Source organism: Lissotriton vulgaris, chromosome 12, assembly GCF_964263255.1.
Source record: "Lissotriton vulgaris chromosome 12, aLisVul1.2, whole genome shotgun sequence".
Classification (NCBI taxonomy): Eukaryota; Metazoa; Chordata; class Amphibia; order Caudata; family Salamandridae; genus Lissotriton; species Lissotriton vulgaris.
Window position 1 is genome coordinate 327,579,328 of NC_141700.1, and position 14,541 is coordinate 327,593,868.

The window sequence follows — 14,541 nt, forward strand, 5'->3', positions numbered from 1 at the left end:
TATATGTGATTATGTTCTAAGGTGTTTTGATGCATAATAACAATTACAACAACACGCACAACAGCAAAGAGCTCTTCAACATTGTGAAGGAACTCTCCAACCCCAGCTCCAAAACCAACAACGTCCCAACCACGCAAGACCTGTGCGACTCGCTGGCCACCTTCTTCCACCACAAGATCGCAGACATCCACGACAGCTTCAACGCCACAACCGCCCGACAACCACTGAGACCTCCGCACCAACCGCCTGCTCTCCTGGACCAACATAAACGACGACAACACCATCAAGATCATGAACACCATCCACTCCAGATCTCCGTGAGAACCATGCCCATACCACATCTTCAACAAAGCCAGCACAGCCATTGCACCCCATCTCCGGAAAGTCATCTACACCTCCTTTGAGACAGTAACCTTCCCGGAGAGCTGGAAACACGCCAAGATCAACACCCTACTAGAGAAACCCAAGGCGGACCCCAAGGACCTCAAGAAATTCCGGCCCATCTCCCTGCTCCCGTTCCCAGGAAAGGTCATGGAGACGACCTTCAACAAACAACTGACCTGCTACCTCGAGGAGAACAACATCCTGGACCCTTCCCAGTCCGGGTTCTGCAGCAACCACAGCACCGAGACTGCCCTCATTGCCGCCACCGATGACATCAAGTCTCTCCTGGACAACGGAGAAACAGCGGCCCTCATCCCCCTAGACCTGTCCGCCGCCTTTGACACGGTCTGCCACCACACACTACGAACACGCCTCAACAACGCCGGGATCCAAGAGAAGGACCTGGACTTGACCACCTCCTTCCTCCCTGGCAGAACACAGAGCGCCCGCCTTCCCCCCTTCTGCTCCAAAGCCACCAAGATCATCTACGGTGTACCCCAGGGCTCATCCCTCAGCCCAACTCTGTTTAACATATACATGGCACCGCTCACCCACGTCGCCCGTCAGCATGACCTCAACACAATCTCCTACGCCGATGACACCCAGCTGATCCTCTCCCTCACCAAGGACCCCCACACCGCAAAAAAACAACATTCACGGAGGAATGAAGGCCATCGCTGAATGGATGAGGAACAGCCGACTGAAGCTGAACTCGGACAAGATGGAGATCCTCATCCTCGGATCCACCGCTTCAGCCTGGACGACTCCTGGTGGCCGAACGCACTTGGGAACCGCTCCAACACCCACCGACCGCGCACGCAACCTAGTTTCACCCTCGACTCCACCCTGTCCATGACTAAACAGGTCAAAGCCGTCTCCTCCTCCTGCTTCAACACCCTCCATATGCTCCGTAGGATCTACAAGTGGTCCCCACTGAAACGAGAAGAACGATCCCCCAGGCCCTCGTCAGCAGCTGGTTGGATTTCGGAAACGCCCTCTACGGAGGAGCCTTGGCCAAACTCCTGAGACGGCTCCTAAGCATTCAGAAGGCCTCTGCACGCCTAATCCTCACCGCAGCCACATCACACCCCACCTGAGAGACCTGCAATGGCTCCCGGTCAACAAGAGGATAACCTTCAAGCTACTCACCCACGCACAAAAGACACTCCAAAACACCGGACCAACATACCTCAACAGACGACTCAGCTTCTACACCCCCACTCGCCAGCTCACTCTTCCGACCTCGCCACAGTCCCCCGCTTCCAAAGAGTGACCTCCGGCGGCAGAACGTTCTCCCACCTCGCCGCCAAGACCTGGAACGGTGTGTTACTGCTACAACGCATCTATTACAACGTAATGCTGTTACAACGCAGCTATTACATCGCAAATACCATTACAATGCATGCCATTACAACGCATGGCATTACATAGCAGATGCTATTACAACGCATACCATTACATCGTAAGTATTGGTAAGTATTTTTTTATTTTGTTTTATTTTATTTAATATTTTATAATTGATTTAATTATTATTAATTATAAAAAAATATTTATTTCGTTTTTAAATATTATAAATTAAATATATTATTTTAAGTATTTTTTTAAATAAATGTGAGTATAGGAGTATATGTTTTGGGGTACTGATGTATATGTTTTGGGGTGTTTGGGTATTTTTAGGTTTTAGGGCAGGGTTTGGGTTTTGGGGTACAGGGGTGTTTTTAGGTTTTAGGGCAGTGTTTGGGTTTTGGGGTACAGGGGTGTTTTTAGGTTTTAGGGTAGGGTTTGGGTTTTGGGGTACAGGGGTGTTTTTAGGTTTTAGGGCAGTGTTTGGGTTTTGGGGTACAGGGGTGTTTTTAGGTTTTAGGGCAGGGTTTGGGTTTTGGGGTACAGGGGTGTTTTTAGGTTTTAGGGTAGGGTTTGGGGTTTGGGGTACAGGGGTGTTTTAAGGTTTTAGGGCAGGGTTTGGGTTTTGGGGTACAGGGGTGTTTTTAGGTTTTAGGGCAGGGTTTGGGTTTGGGGTACAGGGGTGTTTTTAGGTTTTAGGGCAGGGTTTGGGTTTTGGGGTACAGGGGTGTTTTTAGGTTTTAGGGTAGGGTTTGGGTTTTGGGGTACAGGGGTGTTTTTAGGTTTTAGGGCAGTGTTTGGGTTTTGGGGTACAGGGGTGTTTTTAGGTTGTAGAGTAGGGTTTGGGTTTTGGGGTACAGGGGTGTTTTTAGGTTTTAGGGCAGGGTTTGGGTTTTGGGGTACAGGGGTGTTTTTAGGATTTAGGGCAGGGTTTGGGTTTTGGGGTACAGGGGTGTTTTTAGGTTTTAGGGTAGGGTTTGGGTTTTGGGGTACAGGGGTGTTTTTAGGTTTTAGGGCAGGGTTTGGGTTTTGGGGTACAGGGGTGTTTTTAGGTTTTAGGGCAGGGTTTGGGTTTTGGGGTACAGGGGTGTTTTTAGGTTTTAGGGTAGGGTTTGTGTTTAGGGATAATTAAATTATATTTACCATTTTAAAATTGATTAAAATATATTTAATAAATTAAATAAATTATTTTACACTAATTACATTTTTAAATTAAATTAATTAAATTAAATTGTTTATTATTATTAATTTAATTTAATTTCATTATAAAAAATATGTACTATAAACTAATTACTTTTTTTTATTATATTAAATTAATTACTATTTTTTAATTAAATTACATTTATTAAATAGATATTATTTAATAAATAGATATTTAATTAAATTAATTTAATGACAATTTTAAAATGTCTTTTAATTAAATTATTTTAAATAAATTAATTACAATAAACTAAATAACATTTTTTTAAAAAGGTATACTTACCTATACTTACGATGTAATGCCATGCGTTGTAATACCATTTGCGATGTAATGCCATGCATTGTAATGACATGCATTGTAATGGTATTTGCGATGTAATAGCTGCGTTGTAACGGAACGCGTTGTAACACAACGCGTTGTACTGACACCAATCCCCTGGAACACCCTCCCCATCCACCTAGGGCAGACCCAAGACCTGCTCACCTTCAGAAAATTCCTCAAGACCTGGCTTTTCGAGCAATAGCAGCATTTCCCACCTCATCGATTTGAGACCCTCACAGGTGAGTAGTGCGCTTTACAAATGATATGATTGATTGATAATACAAAGGCTATTTTTATATAACCTTGCATGGAGTTTCTTTTGTGGCGTGCCTAGTATGTCGCTGCTATGTGACCGAACTGCCAAGCCATGTCTTCCCTGGACCAGAATAAAGCATCCTAGTGACCGGTTTCTGGCTATTAGCCTTCATCAGCCAGGATAGCTTAACTCCAGTGGCGTAGTGAGCACGGGACCCACGTCTGGGCATACCCTTCCCACATAGGGTGAACAGCAAAACACACAAGATGATGAACGGAATGTTGCACAATGTCAAAACATTAACCCCCACTCACAGATCTGGGTTTAATCCATTGTTATTTTGCTCACCAAGCCACCCCAGTTCAGATATGACCATATGCAAATCAGTCTTGACCATGTGCCTCATGGGAACAGTCCAGACCGAACTGCCAAGCCATGTCTTCCCTGGACCGGAATAGAGCATCCTAAGACCGGTTTCTGGCTATCAGCCTTCATCAGCCAGGATAGCTTGACTCCAGTGGCGTAGTGAGACGGGACCCACGTCTGGGCATACCCTTCCCACATAGGGTGAACAGCAAAACACACAAGATGATGGACGGAATGTTGCACAATGGCAAAACATTTACCCCCAGTCACAGATCTGGGTTTAATCCATTGTTATTTTGCTCACCAAGCCACCCCAGTTCAGACATGGCCATATGCAAATCAGTCTTGACCCTGTGCCTCATGGGAACTGTCCAGACCAAAATGCCAAGCCATGTCTTCCCTGGACCGGCATCAAGCATCCTAGGACCGGTTTCTGGCTATCAGCTTTTATCAGCCAGGATAGCTTTACTCCAGTGTCGTAGTGAGCACGGGACCCACTTCTGGGCATACCCTTCCCACATAGGGTGAACAGCAAAACACACAAGATGATGGAAGGAATGTTGCACAATGGCAAAACATTCACCCCCAGTCACAGATCTGGGTTTAATCCATCATTATTTTGCTCACCAAGCCACCCCAGTTCAGACATGGCCATATGCAAATCAGTCTTGACCCTGTGCCTCATAGGAACAGTCCAGACCGAACTGCCAAGCCATGTCTTCCCTGGACCGGAATCAAGCATCCTAGGACCGGTTTCTGGCTATCAGCCTTCTCCAGCCAGGATAGCTTGACTCCAGTGGCGTAGTGAGCACGGGACCAACGTCTGGGCAAACCCTTCCCACATAAGGTGAACAGCAAAACACACAAGATGATAGATGGAATGTTGCACAATGGCAAAACATTTACCCCCAGTCACAGATCTGGGTCTAATCCATTGTTATTTTGCTCACCAAGCCACCCCAGTTCAGACATGGCCATATGCAAATCAGTCTTGACCCTGTGCCTCATGGGAACAGTCCAGACCAAAATGCCAAGCCATGTCTTCCCTGGACCGGCATCAAGCATCCTAGGACCGGTTTCTGGCTATCAGCTTTTTTCAGCCAGGATAGCTTTACTCCAGTGGCGTAGTGAGCACGGGACCCACTTCTGGGCATACCCTTCCCACATAGGGTGAACAGCAAAACACACAAGATGATGGAAGGAATGTTGCACAATGGCAAAACATTCACCCCCAGTCACAGATCTGGGTTTAATCCATCATTATTTTGCTCACCAAGCCACCCCAGTTCAGACATGGCCATATGCAAATCAGTCTTGACCCTGTGCCTCATAGGAACAGTCCAGACCGAACTGCCAAGCCATGTCTTCCCTGGACCGGAATCAAGCATCCTAGGACCGGTTTCTGGCTATCAGCCTTCATCAGCCAGGATAGCTTGACTCCAGTGGCGTAGTGAGCACGGGACCCACGTCTGGGCAAACCCTTCCCACATAAGGTGAACAGCAAAACACACAAGATGATCGATGGAATGTTGCACAATGGCAAAACATTCACCCCCAGTCACAGATCTGGGTTTAATCCATTGTTATTTTTCTCACCAAGTCACCTCAGTTCAGACATGGCCATATGCAAATCAGTCTTGACCCTGTGCCTCATGAAAACAGTCCAGACCAAACTTTGAAGCCATGGCTTAGGCGCATGCCCTAGCCAACCGGAAATCCAATTTCTAACATCACCCATATGTACACCTTAGCACCTACAAGGTAGGGTACCTTATTTTTAAAAGTGGAACATGTGCAAAATTATAGGTGACATGTTTTTACAGTGACTGAACCGCAAAAGTTAGTTTAACTGGGCAGCTGAGATTACCGTGCTCAGGGATCGCACTGAGGTCAACTGTCAAGGTCCTTTCCCTGTATGGAATGCACGGTCTTGAATGCTCCCATTTCAGATGCATCAGTACTGGGTTGTGATTTGAGATGGTATGCGTCAGATATTTCACCTTGTGGACTAGTGTGTCAAAGTTTAGAGAGCATAAGAAGATATCCAACCAGATATGCAGTGTGTGCAGAGGCAAAAAAAGGAAGTCTTTTGTTTGCATGTTCAACCACCTCCAAGTATCTATCAGTACCCACCTAATCTGCCTATCTGTGAAGGCCTGAGCCATATGCGTGATGGGATGTCTCTCAAAGAAGGATCCTAGCTATCCAGTTGGGGGTCTGCTATGCAGTTAAAGTCTCCTCCCATTACAGTTGAATGAATAAGTAAGGGGGCAAGTGGCCTTGATAACTCAGGCAAGAATGTCCGCTAGTTTGCATTCAGGGGATATGCATTTAGTAACGCTATGTTCCGGCCCTCCAATCTACCTATCATGACTACATACCTTCCCTGTGGGTCAATCAATTGTCTTGTATGGACATGAGGATTCAGATCATAGTGCCCCGGGTATAAGACTGCAAAAGTGGTGAAATAAGTTTGACCCCTCCATCTCCTCTGTAGAGCTGCACCATCTTTAGCTGTCAAGTGTGCCTCTTGTAATAGCACAATATGTACACCTCTCCTGTTTGGGTGGGAAAATATTTTCTACTGTTTCCTCATAATGTGCATCCCATGATATTCCATGTAATCATGGGAGACCCATCGCACTGTATCGTAATCTCCCAGGTAGCCTCCCTCCTAGGTTGTATGCATACCTCTCTTTGGTGACCACAAGGAACCCACTCTCTCTACATGAACTCCATGGGAGAAAATCACAGTCACATGTGCAACTAGCAATACGCTTCTATCTCAACTCCCACACCCCAAGAATAGGGGACAACAACGCACCATCCAAACTTGCAAGCGTTGTGCAACCATTCGCAGGTGTACCCACATCCAACCCTGACTAAGGGGGTAATGCTGTTCAATGCCCCACAACCAAGTTCATCCATCCAAATGTCTAAATGAAGGATATAGTCCCAGACTCTGGGTGTATTGCCTTATGTTGCATCCTTGTTTTAACACTCAATATCTGTCAATCACACACTTCAGGCTTGAGTTACCAGCTACCAAGCACTTCAAATTATTTTGTTGGATTTCCCAGGAGTGATTTTGGGCGAAGCCACACTCGAAGCCTTGGACTCCCTGGAGCTGTAATCTGAGTTTGGTTCCCTGGTATTCGTTTCACCATCCACAGTCCTGTTCTACTGGTGCTCACGGAGGCCACCTCCTCCGTGACCTTCGGCCATTCCTGTTGAACTTTCTCTGAGGTGGGGACTACTGTTTTTCAGCATCTGGGTCTACTTTGTGATCTGGATCTGTGAGGGAGTCCACTTCATGAGGCCTGACTGGCTCAAGATTGCAGGTGATGATCTAATCAATTCCACACGTGTGAAAAAATTGTGTGCCTTCCTCTGTTGTCACTCTTAATTTGGTTGGGAAAATCATTGCATTTGCCTTGCCCAATTGTCTAAGTTTTTTCTTTGCATCCAGGAAGGACGAACTTTGCTATTATACTTCGCTTGAGTAGTATGGGAAAATCCTGACTGTATTATTTTTAATAGCAAGATCCCCTTTGCATCTAGCCTGGTGTAAGATATAGTCTCTATCCTTGTAATAGAGCAGGCATGCAATCAGCAGATGAGGCAGTTTCCCCGGGAGTGGAGGTCTCCCCGGAACTCTCTGCACCCTCTCCAGGGCAAAGAACAAAGAAAGGGCCTCTTCTATTATTTATTCTCTAAGCGATTTTTCCAGATACTCAACCTTGCTGGTTCCCTCAATGTGCTCCGGCTAGCCTTTAACATGGATATTATTGTTATATGATTGGTTTGCTGCTTCCTCTGCTCTCAGCTCTAGGGTTCTGACCTTACCTTCCAAAGCATTGAACCTTTCTCTCGCAGTCCTCAAAGCCTGTGGCAGGTAAGCTATGTCCCTGTTTGTTACGGTAACCCCATCAGTGGTGGTTACCCCACAGTATTTCCAAGTCCATCACTAAAGCATATATCTTGGTCTCCAGTTCCTCATGTGAGGCTGTTATTGCTTGCATGATATCATGCAGGGTGGGGGATTCTGGTAGGCCCCCTTTCCCAGAGCAGTCATCTTCCTCTAGTCTGTTGTTCATGCTGATGACCACTGCAGCAGTGTCTGGTTCCTCATTTCTTTTCCTATCAATTTTCCCTATAACCACTGTCGTGGAGTGGGGGGACAGGCAATTCTCCCCGATCCCCAAACCACAAAGTGGCACCACTGCCAATGCCCAGTTGGCTAGCAATCAATTTCAAGTGGCAGGCAAGCTGTGTGACTCAGAGGGCAGTCGTTCCAGGTGCAGCGAGATTCGCCACTGTGAGGCAAGGTTCTCCGTCTGGCAAGCTTCTTCCAACCCAATCTGCCTCTAATATTAAGCAATTCACTGGCTCATGTCTCCAGAGGCGGGGGAGGCTCTCCTTCATTTGCCCCATGTGGGATGGCTAGCATTATCAGGATAGTGTTGGATGGAGATCTATTGGCGGGAGCATCGCTTTTTGCTTCCTATGCCATCGGCGTCAAGCCCCACCCCTTCTCAGGCACCCTTCTTGAATGTTGGTCGCTGCTACATAGACCTTACATTGGCCATTGCACGCTAAGACCACCTACCTCACACAGCCATCAGGCCCCCTCTTCCTTACAAGGAACCCAGACTGCACTATGAACCCTCCTGGTTCTAGGTTGGCTGCATCTAGAACACTAAGGGGTCTATTATGATGGCAGACGGACAAAGTCCGCCCGCCATCGAATCGTGAAATGGGACCGCCCGTTATGTGTGCGGTGGTCCCGCATACACAATTAGGATGCGCCCACCACACTGGCAGACGCATCCTGCATTTTTAACATTGTGGCCGGCGGTGCTGTCAGCATTACCTGCCGCAATGCAAAAAAGACATTTGTGAATTTGATTGCACAACGTGGCAGGCACCGCCCAGTGCCTGCCACGTTGTGCTTTTAAATACAGGGGGGTACCATAGGTACCCCCATGTGCTCTCCACAACCCCCCAACATCCTGGGGGCCAGCAATGGACCCACAACTGCGAAAAATGCATGAGTTTCCGTGGCGGCGTTGAAAGGCTGCTTCCCAAATGCATTGTAATATGGATGGCGGAGTCTAGCAGATACCCCCACCATATTCAACCCTTTTCCGCCTGGTCGACTCGTCGACCGGGTGGAAACGCGGCAGACGATCTTACCGTCCACCGTGGTACCTCCCACCATCATAATATGGTGTGGAAAATGGAAGGCGGGTGGAGAATAATGTCAGGCAGATCGCCACTGCCTTGCAGGTGGTGGCGATCCACCTGACATTATAATAGACCCCTAAATTTCTACATGGACTGAGCAAAACAAGGCTGACCCCCTCTCTCTTTGGCAAGTTCTTATGCTTCAGCACGAATGCCCTCACACTATACAGGTCTTCTTAACCCTATCTCCAAGTCCACTGAATGGTCTCCCTCTGGAGATTACTTCAACTGGGACCCTCTTTCCTCTGGGTTTCCACATCCCAGAGATTCAGAGGCCTTTGACCCTCACCCACAGCACCCATGCTGCGGTCTTTAGCTGCCACCAACCTTTTGAGTCTTGGACCCTCAATATGGGTCCTGGCTGGGACACCAGAATCATGTCCTTGACTCACCACCATACCAGCAGTGTCAGTGAGGGCTGAGATTGCCTCAGCAGGCTACCCAGCAGCACAATCCGCCTAGCTAGCTTCACATGGAAACCAACTCGGGAACTTAGAACCTTCTCTTTATTTTCCACTACGAGAACAGGGCCTTTGCACCTTACCTTAGGAAGTGTTCTAACCATTTCTGCCACTTTTTACCCACGCTATATGTAGTTGAAGCCCCAGAGTATAATGAAGAATATACAGAGGGACTGGTCTGTTTTAAGCATGGACGGATTTTGCGGATTCGCGATCCGCGAATTTGCGGATTTGCGGATTCGCAATCCGTAAAAATCCGCAAATTCCCGAGGATTTTTTTTTTTGTGTTCGCACGGGTTTCTGCCAGTTCGCAAGAGTTTTTGTACAATTTCGCAAACGCGAACTTACCTGTCGGGTCGCCAGTTTTGCGAACTTGTTGTTTCTACGTGTCCAGCCTGTTTGCGACCCTCTTCTTCATCACTGCCACCCTCTGTCACCACTGCCACTCTCTGGTTCACCCATGCCACTCTCTGGCTCACCCATGCCACCCTCTGTTTCATCACAGCACCCTCTTGTTGACCAGTGTACATTATTGTGGCAAAGCAAAGCACACCTTCCCTGCCTCAAGTGACCTGAATTAATTTGGGGCTGATTAATGTGTCACAGAATTTTTTTTTAGCTGGCACCTGCGTCCTTAGTGCTTCCTGATTAATGATGTGCTTGAACTTTTGCACCTGCTAAGTGCTTTAATTTTTGCAAAATTAGTTGCAACACCTGCCCTGCCCCAACTGACATTAATGAATTAGGGGCTGATTAATGTGTCACTGAATTTGAACTTCCAGCCTGGCTCCTGCTTGTCTCCCTTAGCTGTAATTCAGGACCTTTGTGGCATACGTGTAACTATTCTGAGGGTCAGAGCAGGGTCACACAATAGTTGCAAGTAGGCAACTGAACTCTGGAGGGGCCCCTCAGGAAGCACTACAGGAAATGGCTACTAATGATGAGCTTGAACTTTTGAACCTGGTAAGTAGTTTCAGTTTTCAAAAAATCATTTTTCTGCAATTTAGCGCTTATTCGCGGGGCCCGAATAAGCGTGAAATTGAACTGGGAAGCCGCGAATAGTGCGAGCAAGCAATACAATCCGCCGCTCGCGGATTTTCGGATTTTCGGTAAATTCGCGGGAGTTCGCGGATTGCGGATTTACCGAAAATCCGCAAAATCCGCGAACGGAACGGATTTTTCGCCCATGCTTAGTCCGTTTCCTTTAAACCGAGTACAAGAATTAAAAAAATATAAAAACCACCCATCAGAACAGGCAAGTGAAGAAGCCTGTGTTTCAATCTGCATGATTTTAATAACCTGTTCTTTCATGAAATTAACCAACTGTTGCCTGTTATGAAAATGTACAATAGAGGGAATGCTCAGTGTGTGTACCTTTTTAACACTGCCAAAATCCAAGACATATAGTTTGTTGTACTGTCTAGTTTAGAAAAATCATTTGCGTAGGGATGAGACGTGCCATAAATAAAGCGTCAGTGGCTTGGACCTGCTATAACCATGTTCCCCCAACAGATTTGAGTTCAGTATTATTTTTCTAGTACTCAGAACTGTTTTGAGATAAACAAGTCAGAATAAATCAACTTTGCGTGTGTGAACACGTTCTTCTTCAGTGTGGAAGGTGTAAGCTGATAATAATATGAAACCAGGTCTGTCGGAATATGAGTGGAAAAATAAGGGAATTTTTTTCAAATATGCATTCAAACTACATACAGGTGGTGTCAAACAGTGTTCCCACGGTGTATCATTAAAAATAGCATGTGGAAAAGGCTCTGTGTAAAAAGTGATGAGAATAATGATGGTAAGAAAGAAATTCCCCATTTACTTGGCTCTTGGTCCTCTGGGGGGGTTGGATTAGGTGGGAGGGGTTGAATGTTTTATAGTTGTTTAGAAAAGCAGACGAAGACTTTACATTTATCCTGGCCGATACCGGGAGACTGCCAGACCATTCTACATGGGATCCCCGTAAGCGCCGCCCAGCCTCCGGGATGTGGGCTGAAAGGCTGTGTAGACGGTGTACTTCCTATTGGGGTCTCTTTAATTTCATTGTTACTGTTAATACGTCCTGGTACCGGCATGTAACTTGAACCAATTCCTGCAATAAAAATATATTTAAAAAAAAAAAAAAGAAAGACATTTCCCATAATTTGCAGAATTCAAATACAAATCCACATTTTCAAATACTATGTATCATTCAAATTCACATAGCATATTTATAACACTCATAACATCCCATTTATCAGAAATGGAACTTGGGATAGTGATGCTATTCATGGCAGCTTTAAATATATATGAAATTTGCAATGTTTCTGTGGGACCAAAAATATCATAGGGAACCACATCCCATGCAATACCATCATGAACAGGCAATGTTCACAAGGGGCTAGTCTCTTTGGACCTTCTATGAGGAAGAATTAGGAGTAAAGCAGCCGTGGCCCGTGCAGGTAAGAGGAGTGGTGCCAGGTGAGGGAGAATTTTGATGGATGATGACGAGGGACAATTAAATAAATAAATAATTTGCCCCATCATTGTTCATCAAAATCTCCCCTCACCCAGCCCAACCGCACTTACCTGCACAGGCCCCAGCTGGAGTAAGGACCTCAGCTACCAGTTCAGGAGTAGTATGATCAGGAAGATAGTGTGCATGCCACAGTAGAAAGAAAATTGTAATAAATCAAATCCGAAGGAGGAGAAAATAATAGCAAAAGAAAACTCCAACATTAGGACCAATGGGGAATAAGATAAGTCTGTTTCAGCCAAAGGGATAGTCCGCGCACACTGCGCAAGGAGGTGTGTGAAGAGTCAGGAGAAAAATCACCAATGTTAACAAAATATCCAAAGGGAGTCTAAGAAAAAAACATAGACCTCAGCATGTGAAGTAGATAAGACAGTGCCGCAGGAGCAGGCACAATTGGTGTGGGGTTCAATCGGAAGAGTTGTGTTCTCTGGAGTCCTCCCTGCCGGGCGCCCTTTTGAGTTTGATTTGCTGATGAACTTGTATTTGTATCCAGTGATGGCAGGAATTACCTCCAAACGTGTCTGATAGATAGGAATGTTTTTACGCCACCCATTATCCACAGTAAGGTAAGGAGGGAGAGAGGACTGGGACTGGTAGAAGTCCTGAAGAAGACCGGTGTGACCTGCACAGTGGGGGCACAGTAAGACGGTCGAAACATGTTGGCATTGGCAGTTTAAGGAGGGGTGTTTTGGGAACTTGACTGTCTCTAAAAACACTTTCCATCCTTTACTATTTTAATCCTGACGTGGAACCCATGAATAAAGGGCGGAAGGGTATCCATGAGCCAGTTTTAAACACCTTCTCTTACTGAACGTTTTTCTATCACTGTACCCAGTCACAGGGTAACACTTTCTTTGTTATCACTGTTTTGTCACATTTATGTTGTGTTGTGTTACCCCCTCCCTATGCTCCGTCCTGTGCGTGGCTACACCAGGGCATTTGTTAGCTGACCCGTAGATGAAGCATGTTACACACATCTGTGTGCGAGTGAGGGCAGTTTTCAAAATACACGATTTGTGTCACTGCATGTCTGCTTATGTATTTGTGTTGGGTGTTTCCTCTCTACCCCTGTCTGTGTTAACATGTACTATTAGGGGGTTCGGGGTAGTGGAGATATATTGACCCTCTCCCCTTTTTCGTGAGTGATAATAAGTAGATAAGGCACACACCCCCAAAGGCGGATGATAATACAAAGCTTTGTTGCAATGAGAAGCAGTAGAAAATGGCATACTCACGTCTCTGTTTCCATAATCAATCTAAATGATGGAAAGTCCAGCATCAGAAGACCCCAACCGGATAGTAGTAAGAATAAGACTACTTGCTTGTGGGGGTATTTCTTGAATGATAGGCAGAGGTGACACGGAACTGCTCAGAAACCCTCATGGCCTACTATGGAGGACTTGCCACATGATGCAACTTGAACAAATCAATGGAAACTTGTCGTTTTTGTTTACAAGCAGCAAGCAGTAGCAACATCACAATTCAAGTACCTTGGACAACAAGGATTGGTACTGGTGCATGGTAGGCCAGAATCCTCTTTATCTGCAATCTTCTGCGGGAGTAGATCCCCAACTTTAGGAATCTAGCCACAAACCACTGGGTGCACCTTCACTTCATCAGTGGCCGATTGTTTAGAACTTAAATTTGAGTGTTCATTGCAGAAGTCCTATAATTTATGTAGAGAGTGAAATGTTCATTGATATCAAAAGGCATATCGTTTGCCACTGCACCAGAGTTATCAAGATCTGGAACAAACATTGGAACCCCAATTAGTATTACATATGGAGTCCGACCACCCAACGTTCATCTAGGTAAATTATTTAAAGCTGTCTGTACACCATGCATGTGATGAATCACAGTACAAACTGAACCTAATGCTCTAGCTGTTAAGGACTAATTTAAGTCACAGTTCTTGCATTCTACTACCGAATTACCCTTACGATGTAGGGGGGCCCAATAATGCACAGCAAAACCAAAGGTGCCCATACCATTCTGTTATGCCTTAGAGCAGTGTTTCCCAAACTGGAGTCAGCGGACCCCCAGGGGTCCGTGACACATTCCCAGGGGTTCCGTAGGCAACAGTTTTAAAAGCGTAAAAGCACCGAAAAGTTTCTTGTATAATTAGCAGCTTTCCAGCAACAATAAAAGTGTCAAGATAATGCCAGTGATTAATGTACCTGCTGGAGCGTGAGGAGAGTTTTGTTCAGTGGCGGCTTTGACTTAACTAGTGTAGTGCAGAGGGTTAATGTGCCTACTGCAAAGAATGTGTAACATGCATTTTAAAAAGCAGTATTTTATGTGCAAAGGGCCGTGGTTACTGCTTTTGTCACAGAGATTCTTTTGTTACTGTGCACTTTATAAGTGACAATCGTAATGTAGCAGAGGGACCTATAAACTGTCGTCAAAGAGCTGCTTGCAAACTGCATGGTACCAGTTAGTAACTTAT